The following is a 6,000-nucleotide window of genomic DNA, read 5'->3' as shown; positions in this document are numbered from 1 at the left end:
GTAGTCTAATTTTACCGGAACTTCCATGTTTGGGTGGAAAGTGGAATGACCGTCCTGATTTTGAGAGCCAGGAATTTGATGGGTGGGCAAACCAGTGGACCCAACACCACAGGAGAAAAGCGCGGATAAACTTTGATTTTAAACTTTTCCCCAACTACTCAAAAAGTTTTGTACTCCAAGAGCAACACCTAAGTGTAAGACTGTGTAACTGACGTAAACTGATTTTTTCAATGCTTCTTTGGGAGACATTTAGAGAGCAATGACAAACTAATCAAACACATTACTGACTTAATTTCATCATTCCATTGAGCTTAATCCTTTGGCAGGTACCCCCTGGGGTTAGTTGAACTTCCATGCATAACAGGTTAGTGACACTAGTCACAGGTTTTTGGACAGACACGGAAATGGAATCCTCATCTCTGGATTTTGTGATGCTGTCATGGTGTTTCGTTGTGGACCAAGTCCCACTGCAGGGCCATTAGGAAGGGGAGCTGACCAAGATACGATGCTCCCTTTGTTTTTGCGAGGTGAGTTATTCCTTAACCTTTTAGTGTTAACATTTAACAAAAACTCACATCATAGCTCACCACCATCAACAGAGGCTGATGGCAGTTTGTGTTCTGACACATGCGTTATTTTTAAAGAGATATGATTGTGCGTACTGAAGGAAGTGTATATAAGAATAAACTCTCTCTGCTGTTTGTCATGTCTGTTTTCATAGCACTGTTGCTGCAATGTCTTGTATAATCAGTATTATTTCATGTCACCTTATGTCTTGTATGGGACAGATTAATGCAACATGTATCGAATCGAGTACGCTGGTCAAACTGGGAAAAAAATAATAATCCGTGGATCAACTCGAGTCCCTATTGGAAAAAAGCATCAGCACCAAAGCTGTGGGTTCAGATGAGCGACGTACATCAACACGAGTACAAGTACCCAGAAGGTACTGCAGAGTCACTACCACACCCGACAACACAACACCACACACAATACCATGACTCCAAAACCAAAATAGTCCCATTTAAAAAATACCTGTCTGTCAGTGTGGCAGGTACTACATTATGCTTCTTCTACTATAATAACGAGACACCAGTACCAACATGCACCCAATTAGACTGTAAAATATAGACACAGATGACCTCAAGGCCCTCAAATGAAAGATAGTTTTGAATAGAGACTGGCTGTATTTGACAGCGGAGCTTACACAAACTTAACCTGTGATTCTGAATGGTTTTCAGGCTCAGAGGAGGAGAGGAAGGTGTATGAGAAGGCTAAAAACACCAAAAAACATGCTCACGAAGCACGGAGAAGAGCCGGGGTCCCTGTCAGGTTGTTACTGTTCAACATTAAAGATGTGCTATGGAAAGGACATAAACTCTGATAACTCTCAGTTAAGTTGTTAAAGTAAGAATACATATTGTTCCGAGTTTGTCAGCAAAAGAAGAAATGTTAATAACCACCAACCAATTTGAATATTAAAATATCAACAAGTGTCAAAATCAGTAAACAATACAGAGTATTCTCAGCTCCAGGACTGTGGGGGGTGTCCACTGCATTGCCAAGTCACCTTATCTGTACACAAACAGAAAATATATTTGATAGTCAAACTGAAACTGCATCAAAAATAACAAAAACAACAATTGTAATTTCTCATTTTTTAGATCAAACTGGCTTAAAACATGCTCGTGGGCTCGGACTTTGAGGTGTCCTGCTATCCTGACTAACAACTACATGGAAACAGGAAACTGCATCCCTTTGTTCTTTGCCAGAGCTGTTGACTACATGGAAAAACGAGGAGCTAGCTGTGGATTTACTTCAGACAAAATGGAGGTGCCCTTGGTGAAGGTTAGCTCCTTTAGCACACACCACAGTAATCTGAGCTATGCTTCATTTAATATCTTTAAGGTACCTCTATGAAAAATCTCATTTCTCATCCTGAAATTGAATAATTTAATAATATGTACAAATGTGTGTTTTTTCAGAAAAGCACCTGTCCCTAAGACTGGAGTATAAGCTTATGGATCAGTGATCACCTCTGACAGGCTGATCTGGTGACAGCCACCGCCATCGACAAAGAGGATTACTATAAGCTAAGAGACTATTGTGCTAGACGAGCCAGATATTGAGATCAAGGTATGGATGATGGATTTTTTGGACGACATTGAATACTCAGAACACACACAGTTACCCAAAAGAAATTTGTGATAATTAGTTTATTTTGTATTGATTGGTCAACTGACACTGTGGTAGGTTGATAAGTTGCCTTATTATAGGGATGGTAATGTTGAGCCCTCTTGTGCACCTGGGGAAGTGTCTTTTGCATATTTGATCATTTTAACATTTCCTTTGTACATGATGACATTATTGACATTTTTACAAGATTATACCACCTGTCCTAACCTGTTTAACCTCTCTGCAGTTGGTGGGAGAAGCCATGGTGAACAAGTCTTGACAGCAGCTGCACCATGTTGAACCCCTTGCAGAGATGCTAGGGGACTGCAGCTTCACCATAGAGGGGATCAGCTCACTGGAAGGCAAACCCATAACACAGAATATGTCACACTTTATTCTGACTGTTAGAAGTGGATTGTACATCATTATTTTTTTCTTCTTTTTCTATTGTTTTTTGTGATGGTTTTACTTGTGTTTAATGTACAACAATTGAATGTGATGGCCCATGAGCCCATAACCCATGGGGAGGGCATAGGGGTTGAGTACTTTGCTCAGCTCAGGCAGCAGGCAAAGGTGGAGGCCTGGGTGGCTTTTTCCCAGCATCACCGACTGGTCCTAGTAGTGTGGAACTTTGCTGGGCAGAAAAAGGAACCAGCAGCTGTGTGGGGAATTAGAGCGTTACCAGCTAGATATAGATGGGTCACTACCATGCATATCACTGACTATACTTTTTCCAGAGTTGCCAACGGTGAACACACCAGGCGGGGGTGTGGGATATTCACAGACACCATGGTGTTCAGCCAGGTGATTTCATGGATGGAATCTCAAGGCTCAGCCAGGGTGAGGAGGGTGGTCGGTTCAGGGATTACCGCCCTGCCTTTTTTAGATGAAGTGGTTCTACTGGTTCATCGGACTTCAGGATGCTACGGAGTAGCCATCTTTTGGCATCCAAAAGAGCCAGCTGAGGTGGTTCGCCGATCTGATAAGGATGACCCCTGGTGCCTTCCTTTGCACATCCAACTAGGGGGACCAGATGCAGAACTCGCTGAGGGACTACATGGCCCACCTTGCCAGAAAAACTTAGGATCCCCCAGGAGGAGCTGGAATTTGTTGCAGGGGAAAAGGCGACTGGAATGCCCTGCTAGACCCCTGCCACTGTGACTGACCCGGATAAGTGGATAAGCAGAGAATGGATGGTATATTATGATGTGTAGCTGCAAACAAAGAAAAACCGAAACTCAAATGCCCAAATCACCTTTGCCTCCCCGTACATAAGTATAGAGAATACAGCAAAAACAGAAAATCCTCTCTTTTGGCTGATGATGCTCATTGTATATTGTGTATCTGATTCTTGCAGGATCGGAACTGTGGGCCGCAAACAAGAAGCCAAAGCCAGCATTGAGTTCATTCCCACCCGTGTTGGCTCCAGCAAGCTGCTGGTGAACTTTGACAGCGACAAACTGAATGACATCAAGAGCTTCATCAAGGTTGTTGTGAAGGGATGACCTGTACAGAAGTCTGACTTCCTGTGTGTGTGACTTCAGCTTTGATTTTTGATTTACATGTGTACAGATGGCCACATTGGAAAACAATCATTGCATTACATAATATATACATTATATTAAATTATGATTTTGAGGCTTGGTTGCTGTTTATTGTTTGGTGGGTTGTGTACCTGCAAGGACAAATATCATCATCTCATCATTTGTTAGTGTCTATATAATTCCTGGTGATCACAGCTTTCTGATGAGCAGCTACTGTAATATCAATGACACTATTATTTTAGGGTCAGTTACTCTTAGGTGACAGAATTAGAGCCTGTTTAGCACTAGGACTGTACAGCAGGAGACATAATGATGATTTTCCTGAATCAGTCCTGGGATGTTATCCTTAAGAGCCGTTCAATTTTGGTGAGAAAATTTGTCCTGGGAAACTTACGTGGTCAATTTAAAATGCAACTTTAAGCTTAAGCTTCAGGTATTTTATTATATGCAGGTTAACACAGGGTCAACAATGCAATGAATGTGTTGGACAGAGGAACGGTCAGTTCGGTTTATTGTGTGTAACAGATAGAAATAAAATAATATAATAAAGTAAAATATACTAAAAAATTATATAGGTAAAGAAGAAATATAAAATGCAAAAATATAAAACATACTAAAAATAGGTATGATATATGAAATGTTAAATGTATATAACTTGGTGTGGTGTGACAACTATATTCAATTGAAATACTGATTGTAAAAAGTTTGGACAGGGTAAAAGTGACTACAAGTATTGCACTTTTTTTTTTTTTGTTGCGAGCAGTTTTGTAATGGACAGCTGTGCAAATGATTTTTGTATTCTTCACATCAGAAGACGACTGATTTGGTGATTTGTGTTTTCTTTGATTTTGCTCAGTCATAGAGTTTAAAACAGTGTTCTCAAACTTTTTACAAGAACTATTTACCATCTGCTTCTCCAGTACCACCAGTATAACGCCGTTAAAATGCAGTAGGCAGTAACTTTTGTTGTTGAATCAGTGAATGCAGCCAGTTGAAGAACCAGAGCGGTGGTAAAGGTACTCCGATCCACACTTCTCCATCCTGTAGTTCCCATTTGGATTTACGATTTAATGAGTTTAAATTAATTTTACCTCCCCTTACTATCACATTTTAGCTTGTATTCACATGGGTGTGTCAAGTACACTACCTGCATGAACGTGACTATGGGCAGGTGATATTGAAACAAAATACAGCATATCATTCATTCATTCAAATCCTCTGCTGAAAACACAGGATATATATTAAGTTCTAATCGGAGACTGACTGAGAGGAGTTGGATAGTTTGTTTGACCTGTAAGAACTACATTGTTCTCTTATCCAGCAACATATTATTGTGTTGTATCTGTATAGCTACATGGTGAGGCCAAGGACTCAAAGTTGTGTTTACATGTGGTGTGTGAATTGTGCATGTTTATTATATCATTATAGAAGATTCCGTTCCGTTCCGTCTTCTCCCGCTTATCCGGATTCGGGTCGCGGGGGCAGCAGCTTCAGCAGGGAAGCCCAGACTCCCCTCTCCCCGGCCACTTTTCTAGCTCTCCCAGGGGGACCCCAAGGCGTTATAGGCCAGCCGAGAGACATAGTCCCTCCAGCTGTCCTGGGTCGTGCTGGAACATCTCACCAGGGAGACGTCCAGGAGGCATCCTCACGAGATGCCCGAGCCACCTTAACTGGTTCCTCTCGATGCGGAGGAGCAGCAGTTCTACTCTGAGCTCCTCGCGGATGGCGAGCTTCTCACCCTATCTCTAAGGGAGAGCCCAGCCACCCTGCGAGGAGCTATTTCGGCACTTGTATTGCGATCTCATTCTTTCGGTCACTACCCAAAGTCTGGACCATAGGTGAGGGTAGAAAGTAGATCGATGGTAACTCTTCTTCACCACGACGGACCTGCAGAGTCCGCATCACTGCAGAAGCCGCACCGATCCACCGGTGATCTCCCGTCCATCCTCCCCACTGTGAACAAGACCCCGAGAAACCCTTCACTGAAGCGTCTCATCCCGCCCGACTTCACCCGGTCGATGAGAACCAGGTGTTTGGAGGTGCTGATTCTCTCCCAGCCGCTTCGCACTCGCTGCAAAACCATCCAGGAGAGCTCTGATGAAGCCAACAGGACTAGATCGTCAGTGACCCAATCCTGAAGCCACCGAATCGCAGCCCCTCAATGCCCTCACTGCGCCTAGAGTTCTGTTCATAAAGGTTATGAACAGAAAACCGTGACAAAGGGCAGCCCTGACGGAGTCCAATTCCCACGGGAAACAGGTCCGCTTACAGCCCGCAATGC

This window comes from Larimichthys crocea, chromosome XV (assembly GCF_000972845.2).
Source record: "Larimichthys crocea isolate SSNF chromosome XV, L_crocea_2.0, whole genome shotgun sequence".
Taxonomy (NCBI): domain Eukaryota; kingdom Metazoa; phylum Chordata; class Actinopteri; family Sciaenidae; genus Larimichthys; species Larimichthys crocea.
The sequence above is the reverse complement of the archived record's forward strand: the minus strand, read 5'-3'. Positions refer to the sequence as shown.